The 26063-nt window shown below is 33.8% G+C and overlaps 1 long non-coding RNA gene across 1 annotated transcript in view; it reads left to right on the forward strand.

Annotated features, from left to right (window-relative positions):
* The window catches only part of LOC308193273, a 35120-nt gene extending 9994 nt beyond the window's left edge, over positions 1 to 25126 (forward strand). Inside the window, exons 6-13 of the long non-coding RNA XR_013949506.1 lie at positions 3712 to 3895; positions 11879 to 11933; positions 15143 to 15272; positions 17088 to 17185; positions 17620 to 17744; positions 18071 to 18165; positions 20459 to 20538; positions 21367 to 25126. This is a non-coding gene — a long non-coding RNA (uncharacterized lncRNA). The remainder of the gene's footprint in view (positions 1 to 3711; positions 3896 to 11878; positions 11934 to 15142; positions 15273 to 17087; positions 17186 to 17619; positions 17745 to 18070; positions 18166 to 20458; positions 20539 to 21366) is intronic.
* The last annotated feature ends 937 nt before the right edge of the window (positions 25127 to 26063 follow it).

A 26063-nucleotide genomic window follows, 5' to 3' on the forward strand; every position in this document is an offset into this window, starting at 1 on the left:
GTCTTCAGCATCTTTGCTGGACATGCTTCAGTACGTCTGGGGAGCCCAGACCTTGACAGAGCACTCAAATGTGGTGTCACCAGTGCTGAGTTGGAAGGATCATGTTAATTTTTATAACCTAGTAAATATACTGTATCTTTATTTTTGAATCACAGATATATGAAACATTAACAAACCACAGAAGCTTATACTACATTATCTTCTATTATCTATCTATATTTCACTATTAGATCTTTTAGCTTCAGTAGCTGTTGTGGGGATGCATTTCTTCTCCTTTACATGTCACACATAGTGTAAAAGAGAAGAATATGCACCTCATTTCCCTTTTTTTATTCTCAGCCTATATGTTTTCCATTATTTCTTCGTTCCTCCATTGGCTTTTTTTTTTTTTTTTTTTTTTTTACCTGTAGAGATCTGTCAGCTGGAGTCATGAGATCTTGGAGGCCAGAAACTGGTGGAGCACTCAGGGGTCAATACAGAGTGCTGTCCCATTTAACATCTCTAATGATCTGATGAGTGTACTCTCAGCAAGTTTGCTGATGATACAGGGCTGATAAAAACCTTATGAAGTTCAAGAAGGAGAAGTGCAAAGACTTGCACCTCGACAGGAACAACCCCAGGTACAAGTAAATGCTGAGGGCTACTCAAATGAAAAGTAACCTTACAGAAAAGGACCTGGTGGTCCAGGTGGACACCAAGTTGAGCGTGAGCCCTTGCTGCCAAGAAAGCTAATGGCTGCATTAGGCAGCGTTCTAAGCAAGTCAAGAGAGGAGATCCTTCCTCTCTACTCAGCACAGGTGAGGCCACACCTGCAGTTCTGTGTCCAGTTTTGGGCCCCTGGTACAAGAGAAACATGAACAATACTGCAAAGGGTACAAAAAATAGCCAGAAAGATAGTGAAGGGACTGGAACACCTTTCCTATGAGGAGAGGCTGAGAGAGCTGGGACTGTTCAGCCTGGAGAAGAGAAGGCTCGGGGGAATCTCATCAATGCTTATAAATCGCTGAAGGGAGGGTGCAAAGAAGATGGAGCCAGGCTATTTTCAGTGGTGCCCAGTGCCTGGACAAGAGGCAATGGGCACAAACTGCAAGACAAGAGGTTCCATCTGAACATTGGAAGCATTTCTTTACCATGTGGGTGACACAGCAGTGGCACAGGTTTCCCAGAGAGGTTGTGGAGTCTATCCCCTTGGAGATCTTCAAAAGCCACCTGGACATGGTCCCGGACAACCATGGGGGGTCCGGGTGGCCCTGCTTGAGCAGGGGGTTGGAGCAGATGCCCTCCAGTGGTCCCTTCCAACCTCGACCATTCTGTGATATTGTGATCTGCCTTGGTAATTCTCTTGCTGGGTAATTTTCAGCATTTGCACTGACATTCCCTGTTGTTGGGAATCAGAGAGCATTAATTAGCACTCCATTTGAGACTGCACTAGTCCCTTGGAGTACTTTCATTGTTGTTATCTGCTTGCCTTCCACATTTAGGATATACTTGCCAACTTGTCCAGCCACTTTAAAATAAACCTTTCTTCCTAAAGCTTCAGTCTAACAGTAGGTAGGCATTCCCAGGTCTGTCAGAGTCTGTTTTCTTACTTTCAAACGTGTCCCTGAAATTCCTTGCAGTGGCACCAACTTCAAAAAGAGTCCAGATGTTTCAGTCCTTCTGTCAGGAAATATAAAGTTTGGGACATATTCAGAAGGGTCTAAGTCTATCTTTCTTGTGTGAGCTTAGGTTGTCAAACAGGATGCATGCTAGTATGCTTACAGATTGATCAATTACAGAACTTCTATAGAAAGTGGATTTTACTTAAATCAAGAACGATGCTTCAAGCAGCCCTGGATGAAGCAGATATTGTGACCTGGTTCATGACATGGTAAATGGTGGTGAATCAAATCTCTTGGCTTCCTACTTTCAGAATTCTCAGAGAAATCCATCAAGCTGTGAAAGATCTTCCCTTAAGGATTTGAAAGAAATATTTCACTCTTTGGAGCTAGCACTCTGGGTTTATGCCAAGCACCTTCAAGCACTGGGGACATTAATCTGCTCTCATTTCAGTCTTCCAGTCACAGTCACTTTCCTTTTGTCCTCTAATTCTAATTATATTTTAATGTGAAAAGGGAGAAGGCAACAAGTGAGAAGGTAGCCTATAGAGACAGCAGCTGATTTTTGGTTTAGTTCTGTAGGTCACAGAGACAGGATTTCTTGTTATAGAAGGAAATATATTTGTAACTGCTGCAAAGGGGAGACATTTATTTTCATGCTGTCATTCAGTCACTCTGCAGAAAGTATTCTCAGTTCATGGTAACCCAAGAAGATGATGTTTTGAGTGCAGTAAGCAATATTAAGAGTGTTCATGAAGGTCATAGCAGCTGTTTTTGTGTACACCCAGAGGACAGAAGTTATCCTTTCCCCATAGCTAGGGATTTGGTCCGTAATAAAAGTGATTCTCGTGAGCAGGTCTCAAGTACTCTGGAAAGCTTTGAAAGTCTTCAGTTCATTGGGACTAATTTATAGAAGTCACATCTCAGAATTCATTGGGGTGAAATGGACATGGTCTTTGCTCAAGTTTATCTTTCTAACAACCATTTCAGCTCCTTACGGTGTCATTTTCTTTATCTGTCTCTCCTCAGATTATATATAAGTGCTTATTTGGCAGTTCTGAAACTCATGCTCCTTTGCATCCAAGTTACTTTTTATGCCAGACTGCATATATTTGTATATGAAACATGGATTCACAGCTACCAAAAAGGATGTTAATGTGAGTCCCCACTCTGAATATGGTCTGAACTTCCTTCCAGTGGTTATAGAGACTGACTAACATTTGTAAAAAGCCTTTGAGGCTGATATTCCACCAGGACTACAAGGTGTAATATGCTATACACCCTGCCTGCAGTATTGACTGTGGTATTCGTCTTAGTCATCCTGTGATCCATACTGCTCAGCCAGTGTAAAACCTCATTTACACTTCAGTGTTTCTGAGTTGTGAGAGGTTTGGAAAATGTGATGGAATCCTCTCCTCTCTGTCATAATGGTTAAATGGCGATTATCACCACTACTACTATGTTTTATATAAAGGAGGAGAAAGATCTCCCCTGCTGTCAGGAGAACGTGAATCTCTGTCACGTATCATCAGCTTACCTGCCTTGAAGTTTAAAAGTTTATACTGAAAAACTTCAGACAGTCTTGTCATGACTGGGAAACACGATATGGCTGAGGTGAACTTCTTCCAGAAGCCCTTATATGCCCCCTGCTGTGGTCATAATTGTAATGGAGTACTGAAGACTATCAGGACTAGTGCAGAGGTGTGTGGAGGAGGTGGACTGGTGGCTTACTCACAGTAGGACTGCTGCAGTACTACTATGAAAGACTCTGGCTTGAGTGTGAGGGAATAAGCATGTACAATATGAATGGTTAATACATTTAATGGAGCTACTCTTTTAACCTTCATTTCATTTCTTTAGATAACAAGTCATTCACATTGGACAGGGATGCAGTGCGTAGCTCAGGTGGTTTAGAGGGTATTCGTTTCTATGTTGCAGCAAGCAGAGGAAATTGTAAATCTTTACCACACTGGTGTTCTACAGTTCTGATGGAGATTCCGTGCTAAATGTTTTCGTGGGACAGTCTCATGTGAGATGTTTTGATCCTGAAAGATGCTGAACACAGATGCTTCCTACCTAGTTTTAGGCATTTCTCTTTATTCCATGAAATTAGGAACTTAGCCTTTCTCAGATCTCCCAAGCCTGAATGGAGATTATGCAACTGTGGGGAATGAACTTCTGGAGCTGCCTGTAGTCTCTCTCCTGACTGCAGAAGAAGACTAGAGAAGTTAAATTTCTACCTGAGGCACATAAAATTATCAGTGATTGATCCTGACCTCTGATGAAAAGCAAAATACGTAAGTGTACACTTCGCCAGTAACTTTTTTAATATTATGTAAGACTGTATTGGTTCAAAGTAAAAGCCCTTAGCAGAAATGTAATTTTTGATTTATTTTTTTTGTTTTCCTGTGTATAGTATGCTGTTTTCTGTTTCTCATCCTCAGTACTGCAACAGAGCAATTAATTTCATTAAGAAGTTCCTGTCTTTGTTTATAATTTAACTTTTGATATACACAGTGATCTTTCTTTGTTACCATTTTGAACGTATTTTTTTCTGATTTATGGTGAACAATTGTTTCCATGTCTTAAAAGTTACTGAATTTAGCAGTTATGACGAGGTATTGCTACTTTATGTTGTGGACTACTATGAAATGATTACTTTCTGCAAGTATGGCTGATGTATTGGATAGAAAACATTGTGCATTTTCAAAAGACCTTTACTATTGCTATTTTCATATTGAGTTTTTGCTCAAGGCATAAAGAAAACCAAAGTATCCACACTACTCACTCTTATGGCAGAACTGTTCAAGTTACATTGAGCAAAATGTCACTTTTACTTTTAGTCTCTCTTATTCTTGCAGCTTCATTTTAATTTTTGTACTTCATACACAGTTCCTCGATTATTATTTTTAATGGCTAATTAACTGACAGTGCATGACTTCTGATTGCTCATTTAAATCAACTAATGAGCATGAAAGACTTCATGTAGGTTTGATCCAGGAAAAGATGTTTTTAGTTGGTATGTTGTTATCTGACTTCCTGTTATCAATGCATAAATGACTAATTTATTTTTATTTTTATTTTTATTTTTATTTTTATTTTTATTTTTATTTTTATTCTTATTTTTATCTTTATCTTTATCTTTATCTTTATTTTTATTTATTTTTATTTTTATTTATTTTTATTTTTATTTTTATTTTTATTTTTATTTTTATTTTTATTTTTATTTTTATTTTTATTTTTATTTTTATTTTATTTCTATAAGTGCCAGGAGAATAGGTGTTAAGGTGTGTAATTTTGTAATCTGAAAAAATAAACAAAGGTCCAAAACAGATGACAGAATAATGCATATTATTTCTTCTTATATTCTGCTGTTGAAATTCACTAGTTGTTGACGTGAGCAACACAAGAGTCTATATGCTGGAGAATTTATTTAGGTACAGAAGAAAGCACCCACCCTTCTGATTTACCATCTAGATCAGATGTTAAAGATCACATCTAATCCTTTTGTCTATTGTAATGCACTCATATTGCTGTAATCAGTTGAATGTTTGGTGGGAAATATTTAGGGTATTTATTTAGGTCAGGATGCATCTTTTTTTCTTTGTATTTTACTTTTATTATCTTAGTACTAGTTCATATTTTGGCAGTTTGACTGTTATGTCACCATATGACATTCTGTTTTAAGGTCTTCACTAGTTAAAAGTTCAGTTTTTCTTTAAAATTTTCTAGCTGTCTTACAGTATTAGAAGTTAAAAAAATTAAGTCATCAGGTTATGATATTGAGCTTATGAACAGTGTGTATTTATTTTATTTGTTGATGAAAGCCCTGATTATTTCCTCAGAGGGAAATTCCATAATCAATACTGTGAGCATGTTTCTAGCTGTAATGAAATCAGTTAAGTGATAGCTTCAACTGATTAAAATAAGAACAATACAATCAGAATGCATTATATTTTATACATTGAGTCTTAATGATGACTAATTTCAATGCTACTAAAAGTTTCCATATTCATATGTTTGATAACTTAGGAGCTGGAATTTCCCTTCATCCTCTTGTAATGCTAGCATTTAGACACATTTTCCTTATTTGGAAAATAGTGCTGATTATTTCATGGTTCTGAGTATAATGGACTTAAATGTAAATGATAAATGAATAATTTGCTTTCTGCTTTTTTTGTTTTTGTTTTTAAATTCCATTAACAGTTCCTGAAGCCTCCTGATTTTTATATAAATACTATAATTGGGTAGTATTAATGTTAAATTTAGCCTACATGAGAATAATTATCATCTTGACTTGTCTGAAATTGAATTGCCATGCATCACAGAATAGGAAGTCACAGATGTAATACGTTTATCAAGAGATAAGCCAGTATATGCTGTTCTAGCCAAGACTGTGAAACACTATGTATAGATATTATATCGATATAGCCAGGTCCATAGATAATTATTAAAAAAAAAGTTTTTAAAATTAAAATATACAAACTTTTTTTCTGCTTGAAACTAAAGTAAAATATTTCTGTTCACCACTGTGCAAATATTATTTCCTCTAAAGTCTTGAAATTGGAAAACAATCTGAAAGTTTATGGACAGAGACGTCTATCAGTGTCAGAGAGCAAAACCATAGCAAAGCAACATACCTCTGCCAAAGTGCCTTTGTCTTACTTGTGCTAAATCTAGTTTCAGTCACATATATCTCTCAGCAGGATACTAACATTATGTTTTTTCATTTTCTACAGTTGCTTTCTTACAGACTTTTATTGAGCAGATTTATCTATTGAGCAAAACTTTTTTCTTCCTCCAAATTTAATGAACCATTTGACACTCTTTAGCAAGGACATGCATGGATCTAGGCCAGCTGAGTTCTCTACAAAAGAATGTGTAATTATTTTAGTGGCTCAAACCACTGCTTCTGAAATCTGCATTTTAATTTAACTCAGAATATGAAATTCTTCAATCATGAAGAATTTGCTAAAGCAGAAACTCTTTACTGTTGGAAGCAACATTGCAGTGTGCTAACTGTTCATATTTGTTACTAAAAATGTTTTATTAACCAATTAAATATTTAAGTGTCTGTGTCTTTAAGTACATAATTCTGTAAGTATCTGTTACATTGTAAGACTAAACAAGGTGGATGGGCAGAACTTCCAGAAGGTATTGATTTTGCTCTGTGCACTTTCAGGAATGGGCATTTCACCTGAAGCAAAACAAATGGGAAGACATTCAGGTGCTGACTGGTGCTGTGACAAATATTACCAGTGTTCTACTATCATATTAAATCATGTCATGGGACTCATTTCTGAGAAATGATCAAGATTCATTAAAGAAAAAAGTTGCTTTTTGCTCTGCTACTTTGATTTCAGAATTTAATTAATCTGTTGGCTAGAAACATGACTTCCAGCCTGTATTTATTCATGCATGGATGTGTTTGTATCCAGTTGCATTTGTGGCAATATTATCTTTCAGTTTGAACAGTATTTCTCCGTGTACTTTCAGGATTTGATTCTTATTTCTTTCTTATTTATTTGTTTAATAAATACTATATGTAAAAAATTATTATCATTTATACATATAAGTGTAAATATGTATATATTTTTTTCCTTTGGTGGGTCAAGTATAACATTGCCAGTATATACAGTATAGGTAAGCAAATATATTCCCTTTTGCTCTGATTTATCTCAGATTACCATTCCTGAAGACTGGTGAAATAGCTTATTTTATATTTTATCATGATACTGTGATTTGGGGACTGGAATTCATGATGTGCGTAATGAGGCTGAGAACTCATTTTGTTCAACCTTTAAAAAAACAAAAAACACTGTAGGGGTGACACCTTTCTTACTTCTAACTACGTAGGAGGAAAAAAAAAAAGATGGATTTTGATTCTTAATTGGGATGAATAGTGAAAGGAGAAGCAGTAGACCCAGGCTGCAACCTAAGAAATTCAGATTAGATACTAAGATTTTTATTTTTTAATTTTTATTTTTTTACCAGGAGAGTAGTCAAACAATGGAGTAGGTTCCCCAGTAAAGCCATGAAATTTTCAGCTTTGGAGGTGCTAAAAACTGAACTGGACAGGATCTTGAGCACTGGTTTTGAATCTGCTCTTATCTGAGGCAGGGCTCAGACTAGATGACCTCCAGAGCTCTCTTCTATCATAATTATACAATTCAATGTTCACAGTGAGCTGATATCTATGAGGTAACAGCTTGAAGTTCTGCCCAGTCATTCTTTCAGGATTTTTGACTTGATAAATGGGTCTAATAAAACTTTTCACTTCTTTAAAATAAAGATTTCTTGGTATCCAATAGTAATTATGGTTCTTTTGCAGAAATGTTTGCTTGCTGTTTGTGGAAATGTGGAAAGTGATTCATGCTAAGATTAAGTATGTACATATCTATGACCTTCCTGATGCCTCAGTCTCTACAGATATAGGCATTGTACCTTACATTTTGCTGGTCATTCCACTTGACGGGAAGAGATGTCAGGTAGATCTTTGTAGGGAAAGTCTTCCTAAAAACACAGTTTAATTTGGTACACAATCCTTTTTGATTCCTCAATGATTCTCATAAGATCACTACTGTGTATTCAAAAACAACTGCTGGGCCTTACAGATGCAGAACTTTTTGATTTTAATAATTAGAACAAGAGTCTGGTATTCCAAGTGGAGCATCTGATATTGAAAGTGAACAGAGCAATTAATTTCCTTAACAGATGAGTCTTTGTATTTTCCAAAGCAGGTATCTTTGATAATGCCAGTTTAATGATCATCACTTTGTAGTGTAAGACCAGTGATTTTGTAACATGGAAATGTGTAGAGAATAATCTTCTTGCAACTTGGAGTGAAAATTGAGTGATTACTATTATTACTTTCTCTGTTACAAAATAATAGAAAATTAAAAGGATGACCTAGATTTGTTTCACCATTGAGAGAATGCAGCATGTCTTGCTTGAAGAAGTGCATTCTAAAGGACACACCAGAGAGTCCCTTTTGCAAGAATGTAGGTTTGAGTAAAGGGCCAACCTATTCTTATAAAATGGAATATAATGCCTCATCAGGATCTATTTGCTGCAGATTCTTCATGAATTCATTTGTCTTTGAGAAAGTGGATGAAGAGGTCCAGTGCTGGTGATTCCATTAGGCTGGCATTCATCCATTGAACATGTCATGGTCGGGGTAGGTGTGGAACAGGCACACTCATTAAGTTAACTTTTAAAAGCTTGATAAAGTGAGGGTAGAGAAGACAATAGTGTTTTATGCTGGTTGAAGAGGTATAATCCCAATTCAGTTGTCGTGCAGCTGTTAAGATATTAGATTTTTTATTTTTTATTTTTTTCATAAAATGCTTACCTTTTATGGTACACAGAAGAGGTCAGTTTGTTTAGCAATTGTTAGTTTCTCATGGATAGGAGACTGCGAGGTGAATGTAATTACGTGTTCACATTAACCAGGATTTACAGGCAACTTTAACTACCTGTAGCAGCTGTCAAATGCAACTGACTCTCTTCCTCCTAGAGGAATCTTCCTCACAGAGAAATTAACTGTCACTGGCTATTACCAAATTTACTTCTGGGAGCTGGCATGAAAGTAGATGAACCAAAGGTTCTGGAAGACTGGCTAATATTTAATATAACCCAGATAAACAGAACTGGAACCCTGGTGTGGGTATCAGTTTTATCTTTCCCAGTTAAATAATTGAAATGTTCTTATTTTTTTCAAGATCCATTATAGTCAAATACACTGACTTCCCAGGTTTCTATCTTTTCTGTCATATTGCTTATCCATATTAGATATCACATATAAAGTTGACCCTGCTCTTGTGATAGGAGTTGAAGCAGATTTGCAGAGAAACTGGAGAATCTATTTCCACAGCCTACAGATTGGACTACCAACACTGATAAAACGAATTTGCAGTTTCAACACAATCAAATCAAAAGAAATCCAAATAAAGAAAAATAAGTGATATCACTCAAATAGGAATAGATTTACTAAAAACTTGCTGTGGTTTAGCCCCAGCAGGCAGCTCAGCACCATCCAGCCGCTTGCTCACTCTCCCCAGGTGGGATGGGGCAGAGAATTAGAAAGGTAAAAGCAAGAAAACTCATGGGTTGAGAAAAAGTCAGTTTACTATGGAAAGCAAACTCTATGCGTGGAAGCAAAACAAACCAAGAAATTCATTCACTGCTTCCCATCAACAGGCAGGTATCAGCCACTCCCAGGAAAGCAAGGCTCATTGCGCGGAACAGATTCTCCAGAAGAAACATCATCACTCTGAATGTTCCCCCACCATCAACCAACTCCTCCCAGCTGTTATTGCTGAGCATGATGCCACATGTTTTGGGACATCCCTTTGATTGCCTGGGACCAGCCCTTATTTATTTATTTATCTATCTATCTATCTATCTATTTATTTATTTATTTATTTATTTATTTTTATGCAGAGCAACATGATTTTGCAAAAGTATTTTATTACCTGCATGGTGTTGCATTCCTTCTACAGTATTATTTGGCATAATATTGTTACTGCTTTCACAGTTACTGAGAGCAGATATGTTCTTTGTCTTTGGCATATGTTTTAGCCTTACAGCTTGACTGCATTTTTAATTTGATGTTTTTTTGTTTGTTTGTTTTTTGTTTTTGCTCAGCCTGTTAAACTTTCCTTTTGTGAGGAATAATTCTTCCTAGCTCTGCTAATACTTTTTCTTTGGAAAGTCAAGTTTATTTTTCCAGTACTCTTTATAGATATGGTAATTGCCCATATTGCAGATAATAAATCCTCCATTATATTTCTAAATTTTTTGAACTGCTTAAATTTGTGAAGAAAGGACAAACTATATATTCTTTAACTTATGGACCTTTCCAATTTTTTCAATGTGCCTCCATCAGAAATTAATGATAACATTACAATATCATGTGTTCTTCTGACTAAAAACTGCTTTATGAAGAACTAGAGCTGCACAGAAAATATAAATACTAATAAAATTAGACACAGATACCTGTGTATAAAAAGTGGAAAGTATAGAAAGTGGACAGCATATACATCGTTACTTATTTGGTAGTGCTTACTTCAGTTGGATAACCATAAAACACATCATGATATACAATGCTTAGAGCTGGATTTAAAACTACTTATAATTGTATTTATCTGTTTTTAGAACTGATGCATAAATAATCTCATTTTTATTATAATATTTTTATCTGTCTTAATTATCAGTTGAGTATGTTTTAAAGCTGATGTTTAGGTTGTAAATCTATGGAATAAATTCACATAATTATTGAGCATTGACATTCAAGGAGATTTGCACTGTTACACTTCAGCCTCTTGTATATAAGGAATGTAAATCTGGGCAAGACTTATGGTAAGCATAAGCGATTTACCATTTGGAAAACTTCTGGTTATCTAAATCGAGTGAATGATTTCACACCATTTAGCAGTGTCTAAGTACTTCACAAAAATGCTTCACAGCAGTGTCTAGATGCTTCACAAGAAGCCCTGCTGCTTCAATTGAAATTTCTTTGATTTCTTTATTTTATTTTCTTTATTTTTTTTTTCTGTAAAATGCAACAGTTTCACCACATGGACAAGTATTTTATTGACACTAGTTTCATAAAATTATGCTGGCTGTTTTGTGTGAGGACTTTTGCTCAAAAAGTTGTGGTATTGGGAAAGAAATAAAGCAAGTCTTGCACAGATGCTCCTAATAATTTAATAACCACATCAACTTTATAATATTCAGCAATAATTTAGATTGTGATGAATAGCATTTAAGGTAATCACTGAGGATCAAAATTCATTATTTTCTGTTGTATCTTGTTGTTAATATTAAATGCCTCAAACTTGTAAAAGAAAAGTTTGAATGCATCATTTTTCTGTTTAGACTCCTAAGCAAAGCAGAAAATACTAGTCAATAAGATTTTTTGTTGCATTAAAAGTCTGCAATACACATTGCTTTCAGGTTCGCTAGTTAGCTAACATCTTTCTGATACAACTGATACAACTTTCTTAACTTAATAAACTAATCATGTAGTAGTTCCTTGAGTAGTATACTCCATCTGTGGGAGACAATAACTTAAAGAAAGTAAATCATTAAAGTGCATCTAAAAGTACTACCTTTAGATATAATTCCTTATTATATCATAAATACTTTCTCCATGCTCAAACTGCTCAGTGGTTGGAAGGAAGACTTTTTAGCATTGTTATTCTTTTAATAAATAATATAAAGAAAATTGTAATATTTTTCATTCAAAATTGTCAGATTACTTATTATTTACCTTTTAGGTTATATGGTGAATCATGAGAATCTTCCAGAAGACCTAAGAAATAAAAGGCAAGAGTAAGTTAAAACATGAAATTTCAATATACATTTAAAAAATATTGCTAGGATATGTTTTGGTCATATTTTATATAAAAGATATTGTCAGAACTGTGAAATATTATAGTGTTACAATAATAACTGACAAAATAATGGAACTCTATTGTAATTTATGCTTGGATTCAGACTGTGTGTATTTAGATATTTGCATTTTAAGTAAAAGAAATAAGAAGAGTTTTGAATGTGTATGTTATACAAATGCACGTGTGTGTTTTAAAACTAAAAGTCTCTTACAAGAGTGTAATTTTCATATTTTTACAATCCTCTTTCCCAAGTCCTCATACTCATGTTGAATTTACCAGTTTTCTGATCTGCACTAGAAGAGTATGTGATTTAATATTCACTTTTAGAAGATAAAAAAGATATTATTGTAATAAAAATACACATACCATGATGTAAAATTAGAAACAAAGAATTCAAACAAAAATGTATGCAGAGCAAAGATTTTTCTGCATATATTATGAAACAGTATGTATTTCTATTAACTGGTTGATATTATCATGATACAAGTAATGATTAAGTTTTTCATCTCATTAAATATCTGGGAAGTTCCTACAATGCCATAGGTACTTTATAATTGTGAATTAATTGTAATTATTCACATACTCTAAAGGTAATAGGAAGTGTTATGTAAAGATAGAAAAAAAAAAAAGTGTAAATTCTTCCTTTTTAGAAGGATAGATGCCTGGAAATTTATAGGCTGTGGCTCATTTACTTTGATACCGTGTTTTAAGGTTATTGAGAGCATTTCAGGCTAAAGGAAAGGATGATTCTTTTGGTCTTAAGTTTCTTAGGAGACTTGTGAGCAAGTGACAGGTGAATACCCTGATTATGAAGTTTTTAGATCCCTACTCTCCTACTTTCCTGTAGACATCATGGGGTTTGTAGTAAAGACTATATTCAAATTCAGAAAAAGATTTAGATGCTAACCTGCAAAGAATGAAAGCAAATAAATTTGAGGTCTTGGGAAAGAGGATTGTAAAAATATGAAAATTACATTCTAGTAAGAGGCTTCTGGTTTTAAAACATACACATGCATTTGTATAACATGCACATTCAGAACTGTCCACATTTTTTTTTTTTACTTACAGATTCTTTGCCCACTGATGAGATGCTGTGTCTAAATACTACATACAGATGATTTCAGATTTTTCTTTCATTCAAAGTGGGCTCAGTTATCTTAAACAACTTTGGTCATGGTTTTATCAGAATTGCTTTTATTTGGACTGAAAGAATATCCAGGCCAGCTAGTGCAGCTACTGCTGTAGAAGGACACAAAAAGGAATTTTTTAGGCACTGTGTAGTGGAAATTAGTTGACACATAATAGATCATTATGTAAACTACCTCGCAGGAAATGTTAATAAAAGGGGAATATCTAAAATACTGTTACTTTCCTGGAATTAGCTGCTGACACAAAACATTGATATAGTCATCTATGAGAAACAGAGATTCATTGTCTGATACTTCCTTTGGAGTCCGTGTCCATGTCTCCATCTGGATTTAGGGAACCGTACAACTCTCCTCTTTTAGAAAACACAGGGAGAGGGAAGAGAGAAGTAATTTTCATAAATAACTTAGCTGTCAGAAAACTTACCTGGAAAATGGAAGTTCTGAGTTCATAATAGCTTGGTGGGTTTCCACCCCGCAGCATGCACTTCAGTGATTGGTGACTCATTGTTGAGGACATACAGTATTTGAGCTAGAGAAATGTTTTCCTCTCAACTTGTTGGTGCTGGACAAGGAAGACAGTGCTACTTATGAAGGAATATTTTCTTTAATGTTGTCAGTCAAAGTCTGATTTCTATGCTGGATTTAGTGCATAATATTTATTGTTTGTAGGTTAATGTAACTGTGCATAAATGTAACTATCTCTAGATGTTATTAAGATATATTTAATGTTTCAAGAGCAAGAGCTGCATGGAGTGTCTATCATGTAATAAAAGTTTAATTTTTTTCTATCAGTGTTATAATTTTATTGGCTATTCTGTTGTTCTTGAATTAAGACAAATACTGTTTGTGTTTCACTTGTTATTTTATAGGCTTTTATTGTATTCTCCTTTTTTGTATCTTTCATAAATTTAAATTTCATAGCTACATTCTTTAAAATCTCTCTTCATGTGAAAAATCACATTATGAAAATAAAAACATATTTTCATGACTAAAATTAGTTTACATATTACCTTCAGTGGGATTTTTACATCCATCAGTTTTATGCTGTGCAATTGTCTTTTTCTTCATTTTTTCTCTCTTGATGTCTGCTAGTAATACAGCAGATATGTTATTATATATGACAGCTCCATATGCATTAGTGATAATACTAGAAATAACACTGCAATGATGTCACACAAGCTTTGGCTTCTTGTAATCCATTGAGACATTAAATCTAAACCTTGGCCTGATACAACTCTTGAATTCCTAACAAGGAATCAATCAAAGTCCAATTACAGTGAGCCTTTTAGTAAAGGGAAGATGTAAAGATTCAGGATTGTTGATATAATGTGTACTATTGTGCAAAGCCTGAAATCATTCAAGGAATGGGAACTGGAACCCAGAAGGGGAATAGCCGGTGAAGGAAGTGGGGTCACAATGAGGATTTGGGAACATAAGGACTATGATGTCCTTTTAAAGTAGATCACTTCCAACTGGCTAGCATGTAAAATTATTGGTGGTGAGCAGTTAGTGTCTTGCTCTTTGAAATTATAGGAATAGTTATGATATAATATTTATGATAGTTATATAATAGTTATGGTATAGTTATAATAGTTATATATATAATATACTATATATAATATATAGTTATAATAGTTATGATATAATAGTTATACATCATGTATTGGACTTTTGTATGAAGATCCTTTAAAATTTTTGAAAAGTACTAAAATAGTTTACTATGAAATGCATGCATTCTTGTTGCAGCTGCTGATTTTACAACTGTAACAGAAATGTGAGAATATATGCAAAGAGCTACAGTAACTTTCTCACTTTTGCAAAATCAAAAGAACTTGCTAAGAAACCAAAGTAAAACAAATTATGGATGTAATAAGTCTGAACATTGTGTTGGTTACACTACAGATTTGCAATGGGAAATAAATTATTTTAGGATAATTATCAATATATCAAAACTGTTTAGTTTGATTTTGACATTCTCAATTTATTTTTCACTACTCAGCAAAACAAGTAGCAGAGAATGCTCCAGTAGACCTCTAGGAAAATCAAATAAAATACAAAAACATCACATGAAAAAGCAAAGTCTGTTCTGAAAGGTCTTCATATCCAACATTTGCTAAAGGTAACACAAGGTAATGTATGGGCAATGACTTAAGACAACATAAATAAATTCTGAGATAGAGTCATGGTACTAATATTTTTCAGTCTTTCCTGTCAGAGCTATTCTCCATTTTATACAAATACCCAGATATTTGGGATGGCAGAATAGGGGAGAACTGGGAATTCACTTGACAATGTTAACTGGTTTAATGAACCTGTATGGGAGATAATATTTAGATACAGGGATAACCTCATCTGCTACTAAAATTTTCATCTCTCTCTCTCAATATATATTTCTGTGTATGATATACAGTTGGATTACTATTTATAGATCTCAGAAATAGTATATATAAGTTGCTTTTGGTATATACATTATATATATATTATACATGCATAATATGTTTTATATATATATATGTATATGTATATATATAGATGAAAGCAAGGAATATACCTAGTGCTGTACTGTATGGCATGACTCTACTCCAAATACCGGAAGTATGTGATGTAATTACAACATAAAGAACATAAACTTTTTGTTCCATTTAATACTAGTTTTGTCATTTTTAATTTCCCTAATTTTCCAATTTTTATTGAAGTACTTCTTTTCCTCCTTCAATTTTTTAGTATGTTTTCAAGATTTATTTATTTATTTATTTATTTGTATTTGAAGTATTACAGTATCACATCCCCCATTAATCACAAGCCTCCAGAAAGATTGATTGATATAAAGGACTGTTACAGCCTATGCTGAAAGTGTTGGATGCTAAGGCATGGAAGCACTGGGATGTAAATTTAGCAGAAGCATCCTTGCAGGTTGTCACCAGAAGATCCATAGAGGTATCAGATAAAGTGGGACCTGAAAATGCTACAAACAGTATTGAATAAGGGCTGGAGGTTGTACTGGCTCTGGTTATGAAGGAGTTAAGTTTACTCGTAGCAGCCTGTATGGTTCTGTGCTTTGCTTTTTTTGGATAAAGCCATTGATAATACACCAATATTTTGTCTATTGATAAGCAGCGTCAAGGTTTCCTTCCCAGGGCCCTGCTCTCAAAAGACAGTGGGCTGGGGTTGGGCAAGAGGCTGTGAAGGGACAAAGCTGGGACAGATGAACCAAAATAGTCAGAGAGATCTTCCATACCACATGATGTCATGCTTGGCAATAAAAGGGCATATTTGTGTTTGTTGTGTTTGTCTTTCCAATCAACCATTTCACATACTGAGTTCCTAATTTTCAGGAAGAGACTGGACATCTGCCTGACAAAAGGAAATAATGAATAAATTCCTCTTTCTGCTTTGCTTCTACGCACAACTTTTGCTTCTCTTACTTAAATGCCTTTATCTCAACCCATGAGCCTTGCTATCTTATTTATTCCCCTATCCTGTTGAGGAGTGGGATTGAGAGAACTACTGGGTGGGACGTCTGGCAGACAGCCAACATCAACCCAACACAAAAAAATTAAACATATATATATCATATATATGTAATATATATGTATAATACATATGTGTGTATCTTAGAAATAATGCTATCCAAAGGGAAAGGTCCTACCTTCCAACTGATTTTATAAACAGTATCTAAGTCCTAAATTTTTTGGGGGTAAAAAGTAATAAAATGCTCTATCTTTTGCTGAAAAGATCACAAAAATTAATTCATTCTAAGTAAAGACATTAAAATGAACTCCTTTTTATATGGTACTTGCAAATGCTGTTTTACATTGTAAAAGGGAAAGTTCAGAATGAAGAAAGATACTGAATTTTATTAAAGGATTTGACAAGCATGCAGACATGAAATGAATATGGAAACATTCATTTGCAATTACAAAGATAAAAATTTTTCATTTCAGCATCCAGTGTCTTTACAGCAAATGAACCAAGAGAAGAAGTTCAAGGAGTACAAGTACAAGATGACAAATAAGTGCAAGCAGAGGTGCCGATTGATCAGGTAAAGTTAAGGCAAATTTGTTGCTTTCTCTAATATGATCATGAGTTGTCCAGAGCCTTTGGGACAGAACTGCTTATGGCACTTTCTTGAAGTCTTTAACGTTTTGCTAAAACACGAGGAAAATAAGTTAGACATTTTAAACTAACCTCATGACTCCATGGTAAAAAATAAATAAATAAATTAAAGTTAATAGGTTTTCTCTTGGTTATTGAGTCTCTGCCAGAGGAGTTTTTGATTCCACTACTTCTTTGTATTCTGACAAAATACTGGGATCAAACCAAGAGCCCTCATCCATGAACTCATGTAACTTATTCCTTGGTTCAAAACACTGGTCATGTTAGTGGTAAAGAAGGAACAGAGTGCTGTACTCTAGACTGCTGCTCAGAAGTGAGCTCAAGAGACACCTGGATTTTCTGGTGTTTCTTTCCCTGCAGGTTTTGATGGTGGTTTGCTTTAACCAAGTGGTATTCTGAAAGCGTTTCCTATAGACACTTAAGCCCTCTGAGTAAAAGAAAGTGAATGGATTTTAATTTATCCACACAAGTGAGAAGTGATATCAGTAAGTGTTAAGTGCTTATTGGTTTCCTCATTAAAAAAAATAATAACAATTTCACATAAATACATATAGATTAAAAACAATAGCAGAAGGCCACATATGAAAAATGTTCATCTATTGTTAACTCATGATAATTCTGTTAAATCATTAAATAATTAATTCATTAAATTCAGTTCTATATACATATACATTTTCCACATATTAGTCATTTTTACAACAGTTACAATAGTAAATAAATTTTAAAATAATTTTATAATATCATATCCATACTGTTTAATAACATAAAAAACCTCAAACAGCTATTTTGTGTTTTAAATATCTCCTTATAGATGCTGTACTTGCTTTGAGCCCAAGCATATAAGTCAGAAATGGACTAGCAGATACTTTAAAAACACGGAAATAGGAAAATAATCAGGATCTGATGGTATTTTATTTTGTTATTTTTTATATTTGGAAGAGCTTATGATAAAAGAAAGGTTTTATGATTCATTTTTGAACACAAAACAAAACACATCTGATTAATTATGAAGTGTCTTTCAGTTTCAGGACAGACAAAACTGAGATTGCAGAAGGGCAATGAACAATCAACCTCTCTGATATCTCGCTCTCAATTCATCTGTCAGGTCAAACTGGTTCTGACAATGAAATCTTTATTTTTGTACTTTAAAATGAATTCAAAGCTTGTGAAAGCTGCCAGGTTGACAGCACAGAAAGGTGAATTCATCTGTATATTCATGGGACAGATACTGTTCATGAAGCAGCATCAGTACTGGAGATATTACTAGAAAGTTCACTCAGGCTTTAGTGTTAAAATACAATTGCTCCATAATCAACTGTGGGACACAAATATGGAAAACACAGCAACATCTGGATTGTTATGTACCAGTGATACAAGTAACAGCACCAGTTTTATTGTATTTTATAGTTTGCTACTTTATTCCTTTGTGTATATGAATCTGTTTCTAGTCATCTTCTTATGTTTCCATTTGACTACTCATTTTGTAAGGTCCATTGAGATTATGTTTTGCCATTTTACACACTCGTAGTTTGCCACTTTTTTTTTGTTGTTTTGTTTTCAATATGATTTTTAGTGCAGTAATGTATGCCCAAGTAACTTCAAAGCTACACAACAATATGTACTCTTGATGGTGTAGTTGGCAAAGACATGACTGAGATGGAAACATAAAAAGAGAAGGAGGATAAAGAAGGAGAGTAAACTGCTCACTTGGGAAGGCAAGGAATAGAGATATACACAAGACAGGAATGGAAAAAGAACTGGAGAGATAAGAAAATTTGAAGATGGAAAAAAGAAAACAATACACAAAGAGGACAAAATCAAAACAAGTGAAATATGAAATAAAGAATGTTAAGTGTTAATAAGAGGGCACAATAAATGTTTTTGTAAAAATATGTTCATTTCTGGAATATACTTGTTACGCAAAATTATAATGCTTATTTTTCTTCATTACAAGGTAAACAGCTGTGGGGCTATATAAATATTTTTCTTTGCTTGGAGAACCAATATGCATAAGATCAATCTTCCAGAAGAGCTATTTTGCATTGCTAGATTATTACATCTTTACTTTTAATGATACATTCCTTGGAATGCATTTAGTTGAGTAGTTCCCATATATTTATTTTACTCATCTATTAAGATGCCTGTAATTTTCTCTAACTATTGCAACATTCTTCTCAAACAAAGCTTTCTAGTTTTTTTTTTCTCTTCATTGTCTTTTATTCTTTTTATATAGTGTGTTCCATGAAAGTTTGTGTAAATTCTTTTTATCAAATCCAACACATTTGCATTTGTCTTTGAGAAGTAAAACTTTTGTATTTTTACAGATAAGCATTAATTACAATATTAAAAAGGAAATTAGGCATTTGGATAGTGGACCAAAAGCTGCTGCTTATTGTCCTCTGTTAGTCTCTGTGAGGTTAAAATGATGGCATGTTAAAAATATGAACTGATTGTTACCCCGCCTTTTTAGTCTCTGTGCCAAGAGAAGAGGAAGATGAGAAAATTAATTTAGTTAAAATGCTAAAAAAAAAATGCAGAAAACTTGTCTTTGTTTTCATTGGTAAAGACATCATAAATCCAAGACAGTGCTTAAGTTCCTGTAAATTTTAACAAGATTTAGAATTAGCATACTTATGACTTGTCTCTTTAGAATAAGAATTTTCTCAATAACATTATAATGAGATAAATGTTAGCCTCCAATTTAGTGGAATAAGGTTATAATGGTTTTAGTATTGTAATTTTGACACTTTTGTTCTCTGTGGTTGTTCTAATTCACTTTCATACACAATCAGTGATTTTGATTTTGCTAAATTATTTATAAGAGTTTTGAACATGAAATTAACATAACTCATTACTTTACTAGTTTGAGCCAAATCCTCCAGCTCTTTCTTAAGCAAAAACCTTGCTGAAATGCATACTTACCCCTGAAGTGAAAGAGTTTTTTATTGAGTAATATCTGCAGATCAGTGATTCTTAATATATATGTAAATGCACTTTTTTTTTTGTATATATTTTGATTCACAAATTAAGAACAAGTATTTCATTCTTTGTATATTACCACTGGATATAAGTTAAAATTTAAGATGAAATTAATGATAAAAGTTAGTATGAAACTACAATAAGAAAGCTTTAATTACTAATATACCAACTCCATAAACTAGGAAGAGCTAATTTTCTTTTTTATGTATATACATTCCAGCTGAGACTGTAGAAGAAGAAGAAACTATAGCACATACCAGAAGTACTGTGAATGAGGTTAGATTTCCTTCTTTATTAAGTGTAAGTGCATACATATTTTAAATGTAAACTAGATTTTAAAAGTAGAATGTAAAGCATTTGCATTTGATTCTGAACATGAAATCAATTGAACTCATCTTGATTAAGGAATGCAGTGGAGACCTGAATGAGCTTGATATTTTGTTTGGTTCTGATGTGGCTGAAATTTCAATAAACTATTTATCCTGGACATATGCATTATTAAAAGATGATGGAAGTCCTATAGGATTCAGTAATCAGATTTCTGTCATAGTTACTGTAGAAACTCATGAAATTTCAGCATCATTGAATCAGTTATAACTGAAAATTGAACTTGTGAATACAAGCATCATCATTTTTTTTTCCCCCGCAACCAAAATTTAAAATGCAATACAACTGTACAGCTTTTATTGTAAATACCTGTAGAAGCAGTGGAAATAAATCTTTGTAAGTGCTTTTGCCCAAATGTATTTATTTTTGTTCTACCTCAAATAGACACTTGTCTTTTTAAAATTTGCCTTGGATTTTAGTTTTACTCATTCTTGAACAGTGTTGTAAGAGAAAAGGGAAATCTTAATGTTCATGTGATGAATGCCCTGGCAGAAATCCTGGTTTTGTTGAAATTAGTCTGTGTTTTGTCATTGACTTTGGTAGAGATAATAAATTCATGATATGCATATGCCTTATGATATAATGATTAATCTGATAAGCATTGCTGCTATGCCCCTATTACAGAATATCTCTGTCATTGAACTATTTGTCTTTGCATGATAAAGGGAATGCCTACACCCCAGTTCTTTGCATGCTTAATGCAATGAATTGAAAAAAAAGCAAATCTCTTTTTGAAAACAGGATTGCCACTATTTTGATTATGGAAATACGAATATACCTGCAGCGTAGCTCAAGTGCGGACCAGGGGTGAGGGCTGGAGAGAAAACCCAGATGCCAAGCCAAGGGGAGACCCCAGCACGGCTCCTTGCAGTTCTCACACGCAGCTCTGCCCACTGCAGCCTGACCCTAGGCTGCACCACTAGACTGTGCCGGAGGTGGCTTGGAGACCTGGGATGAAGAAGGAGGAGACAGAGCTTCTTACTGCTTGTGGGGCTCAGGACATTTAATTGATTTAATCAGTTGATTTCCAAGTGGATGTTTTTAAAAGGCCAGATAACAGTTGCTTGGTTTATGGAGGTTCTGAAGCTGCTGTTCTGTCCATCTGTTCTTAAGTTTGTACATCCAGTAGTTCCACAATGATTTTAGTCCTTAACATTTTCATGATATTTTTTCTTTTTAAGCATACATTAAAGTTGTGACTAAATCCACTTGGGAAGCGTTAGTGTCATGCTGCTAAGGCAATTTAATAGATTACATGATGATTAAAAAAAATAGGGACAGGATTCACAAAGAAGATTTATGATCATAATTACAGCATTTACGTTTTCAGCATAACGTTATTGAGTCAGATCTGTCATTTCAGTATAGTCACTTAGGTTCCCTGTACAATGAATAGAGAAAATAGGAAATCTCAGAATGAAATCCACAAAATCCAAGTGCCGGGTGTGAGCCATCTGAACGGGCTAGGGCAAGATAGAAGATATAAGTGCTGGCTCTTCATTTGCATGGGTTTAAACTCAGGCCTTATGCCATTATGCCAAGCTACTCAGTTATGAAAGAGTTTGTCATAAGTCTTTTATTCAGTTCTAGTAGAAATTGTGTTCACATTGAGGGATAAAGTAAACACCCACTATAGGAGGAAATAAAAGACAGCGCTCCCAGCCTAGGAGTTGGCCACGTTTTTAGTCTTTCATTTCCTTTCTCTTTCTCTGTAGACCACTGAGCCAGCACTATTTCTACAAGCTGAAGTCACTGAGATTAGAAAATTTCCCTGCACTAGAAAAGGCAAAGCCACTTATGCTAGCAACTTATATTTAGCAGGTTCATTCCAGCAAAATGGAATCTTGCTCTCAGACTTGAATCCACAGATAGAATTTGGCCCTCTGTGTTTGTGTAATTCTGCATACACGGGTTTATGGCAAAAAAAAAAAAAAAAAAAGAAAAAAGGGATATTGGTTCAAAACATTAGGATGCTTCAGAACTTTCGCATGAATATTATATTATTCAAAGAAAAAAAGCCCTTCAGTTTGGGTATTTCTGTAACTCTTAGAAAAAAAAAAGTGTAGAAATACTTTAGAAATAATTAAATACCTTTAAAAATGTATGAGTAATTTAAAAGAATTTGCAGTTTGAGAGGTTGCATTGTGAAAAGTAAATGTTATTTATTTATGGATTTTCTATGTGTAAAAATCCAAAAGAAGCCAATGTTGAAAATGTAGTTAAATATTCAGTGAATTAACTGCTGTACACTTATTGATATAGGTTGAAGTGGTTATTCTGTCTCTGAGGATAATCAGGAAAAGGTTCATTTAAAAGAATAGCTACTGTTTTCTGAATAGAAATGTCCTGAGCAGCAGGATTTGGATTTGGAGAAAAATCACATATATTTATATGTAAGCATAAATTCAACTCAGAAGGTGCTGTAACATTTCCACCATCTGCAAGAGCAAGCCTGGACTATTGTTTTAAACACATGCTTAGTATGTAGAAGTCATGAAATGCAGTTCTTTCTTACATTGTAGGCAGTACATAGAGAACTGATGTATCTGGAATTTGTACAGTGCCCAGGCTGTGTGTAATATGAAAGTCTGCAAAAAAATAAAGTCATAGTCATGAACAGTAATATGCAGAGCAATAAGTAAGTTTAGCGGCAGTATTGTGCGTGAAAAATTGAGCTATCAGAAAATGTAATGTGACTAAAAAATCACAGTTTTCCAGGGGAGAACATGAGCTCAGTTAACTGATCCTATTTTGCAGTCAGGAGTTGGGACACATTTTGAAGTCAAACCTTTTTACAGCTCTATAGATTTTCCTATAATATGATTTTCCTTTCTCAATCAGAACATGAACTAAATTAAAAATTCTGAAATTAGTATTGGGACAAAAATTAATTTCCTAATTAGATTTAGCAGTTAGAAGCTGCTTAGTACTGCTTAGGTGGAAGAACTGCTGTGTTTTAAAGTGAGTTTGAAAATATGGAGTCCTTTAGTTCTATTTTTATTGTAATTGACTGAATTCAGGGGCATATTTTCTCATTTTATCTCATGTGATATAGGTAATGTTGGCAGGAATAGGCCCTTAATGAGAATCTGTTGAAGATTTATGGGCAATAATCGAACGTGGGTTATTTTTCATAGTCGTACTGACTTTGCATTACTAATTAAAATAAAGATGCAATACCAGCTTATTTTTAACAGGTAATGAGCAAACATGACTCAGATATAATAGGGGAACAAATCTATTCAGTAAGACTATGGGAGGTCAGCTTTGCTAGTCTCTCGTCGACCCATTTAATTGGTGTGTATTCCCTCTACAATTGGAAGTGAAAGTCAGATAAATTGACCCAGGATGATACCTTTATTTTGGAGACAGGGAGAGCGGATTTTTCTCTACCTTCTACTGCTGAACATAGGCACTGCTGTTTACTTCCAGAGGGCAGGAAGGGATCCTCTACGAGAAAGATGGTAGGAAAATTTTGTATTAGAGAAACAAGCAGCAGTTTTCATGAAAGCACCCAATATAACTTTATAACAGAAAAGTTCACTTTAAACACTAGATTTTTGATCATTTACTTTCCCCAAATCTAAAGCTTACAGTTTTCAGCAGGGTAGTTTCTGAGTACCATCCATAATACTTCACATTGCATAGAGCCTATAAATTTTTTTTACAGGCAGCTTGTAAATGCAGTCCTCTTTGGAATTTATTAACAAATGTAATGTTACTTTAGATTCTCTTTCACGTTTTAATGATTTGTGGTTAAATGGCATAATGTTCAATGTTTATAAAAAGCATGAAGAATGTATTGTAGAAACAGAGAATCACTGTGGGGTGGCTAGTAAATTTCTGTTTAAGCCTATGTGCAGTATCAGAAAATCAGCATATGTGATTATCTCACATATGTGTAGGAATTCTTATATACAAACAGCCATTGTTTAGTAGAAATGGAAGAGGCATATCCATTGTGAAGATGCAGTTTTTCCATTAAGTAAGTGTAAGGATTTATTTTCTAAAAATACTTCTGAGTGTAAATATATAAAAAGCAAGTCAACAAGTTAGATATTGACATGGGTAATACAGGAATTCAAAAGACAGTTTGTCTTTTAGGATTAGTAATTTTAAAAACTATATATCATAGTACATTTATAAAATTAGGTTGCAATCCAGGAAAACATTTGCAATCAGGATACAAGCTAGCCTTGTTCTCATCTATAACTATGTATTTAAGTTCTGTCTTGAACACAAGTAAGATTAAAACTGATTTTCTAACATAACACTTTAAATAATTTTGTGTTGAAATAAGAAAATAAATAGAATACATTACTAACATAACATAAACCACATTTTTTCCAGTTTTGTTTGTCAAAAAAGAAACAACCACCACCGTCAACAAAAAAAGTGTCAGTGCATGCATTTTGCAGCACAAGATAGAAGTAGTAATTCTAAAAGAGAAATTGTTATTTTTTAATTCTTAAAAAAATCTCCAGACTGAATGTTGAATGAATGTATTGGCCTGATTGGCTGATAAGAATCAACTGGACAAGTCTATATCAAATATTTAATATTATTTGGTGCTTTATCAATTTTCTGGAATTGGAATTCTCTTTAGTATTGCTAGAACTACTAATACTACTCATATTGTGTGATCAAGATTTTTCCCTTGTAGCAATATGTTTTAGTTAAAATTCAAACTTGAATCTCTCTCTATTTTTTTTATATTACCATGGTACCTCTGCCTTGTTTTCTTTATTTACTTGAAAGTAAATAATTTTTTTCTACAGTTGCATCTAAATATTTTAGTGCCCAGGTAAACAAGCTCAGTGCTGATGGCCATAGAAACTACATTATCTAACCATAAATCATTCGTAATAATGATCAGGAGAAATAGGCAAATAGCATCAAAACTAAATATAAAATATTTTTTTTCCCAGTCTTTTAGGTTTTTCAAATATTCATTTGCATATCACTTATAAAGAAACATCAGTTATTCCTGGTAGCATACATTAGACTTTTTATAAATTGAAGATGCAATTTAAAGAAAAACAATTCACTTTAAAATCTGGGGATATACAGGTTAATACTTGTGTCTATGTCATAAACCATGAACTGTTTTTCATTACATGTAATTACCTTGCATTACAGTGTGAACAGATGCCAAAGTAAATGTCCAAATTATTGTAAAACATGTCAATTTTTCAAGCCTGGAACCATTAGAACCAAAATCTGAGATTCTTGATCAGTAACTGTTGAACTCGGCTAGCAAATCAAGCCAGAGTGGAGATGGTTACTATTACCAGTAGTTATTGTAAAAAATGTTCAGATATTTTTGAGAGAGAAAAGTCAGAAAAATTGATGTGTTTCTGAATACTTTTAATTAAGGTGTCCTGAAGATGAGTCATTGTACTTACAGAGAAAAAAAATATAGATTGCAACTTGACATA

Source organism: Anser brachyrhynchus, assembly GCF_964034855.1.
Source record: "Anser brachyrhynchus genome assembly, chromosome: 3".
Classification (NCBI taxonomy): domain Eukaryota; kingdom Metazoa; phylum Chordata; class Aves; order Anseriformes; family Anatidae; genus Anser; species Anser brachyrhynchus.